The following is an 835-nucleotide window of genomic DNA, read 5'->3' as shown; positions in this document are numbered from 1 at the left end:
TTCCTGGTTCTCTTCTTCGACAACAAACGCACCTGGTGAGCACAGCATCGGAGATTAACTTTGTTTTCCTTTAGTTTTATCCTCCAGACTTTGCATTTTCCAGTATCCATTGTAAGTATCCATGGGCTTTAATGGATTCAGAAGGGAACTGTTGCTGAATTTTTTTATTTTTTTTCCTCCTTATGTCTGTCTTTGCAGGCAGTGGCTTTCACGAGACAAGGTGATCCCTCTTGGCGTTGACGACACGGCCGATAAACTGCGTATGATGGAGGGCAAGAAGACCAGCATCCGGAAGTCTGTGCAGGTGGCCTACGACCGAGCTATGATCCACCTGAGCCGAGTTCAAGGAGATCATGGTTTCGTCTGCTCCAACTTCATGTAGAAGACAAATGCCAACCGCATCTGTCCTAACTTCCCACTCACATGGGCTGAAAGCCATTTGGTTAGTGCACCAGGTACTAGACTCCTGATCGTTCAGTTTAGTTTAACCATGTGTTCAGGTCACAGCCCTCTCAGTCATTTCAGATTCAGTCCAGTTTTTTCTTTCTCCGCGACAGGACCGGGGTCATGAAAGGGCAGCGGTTTCTATCAATGATTTGTTTTTATGAGGTGTCACTTTATGGTGATGACGAGTCTAAACCACACAGTTTTAGCATTTGGGTACATTCAGAGGAAATTAATTTCTGAAAAATTAATTTTAAATGAATGAACTTAAAGAATATAAATGTTTGAATGAATCACTGCCATTTTCTTAAGATAGCTTTTTACTTTTTAAAGTTTAACAAACCACTTGTATATTGTAAAGACACCTTGTGTATATAAGTATGTTTTTTTT

This window comes from Sinocyclocheilus grahami, unplaced genomic scaffold (genome assembly GCF_001515645.1).
Source record: "Sinocyclocheilus grahami isolate Dianchi unplaced genomic scaffold, SAMN03320097.WGS_v1.1 scaffold3063.1, whole genome shotgun sequence".
Taxonomy (NCBI): Eukaryota; Metazoa; Chordata; class Actinopteri; order Cypriniformes; family Cyprinidae; genus Sinocyclocheilus; species Sinocyclocheilus grahami.
This window is presented reverse-complemented; position numbering follows the sequence as displayed.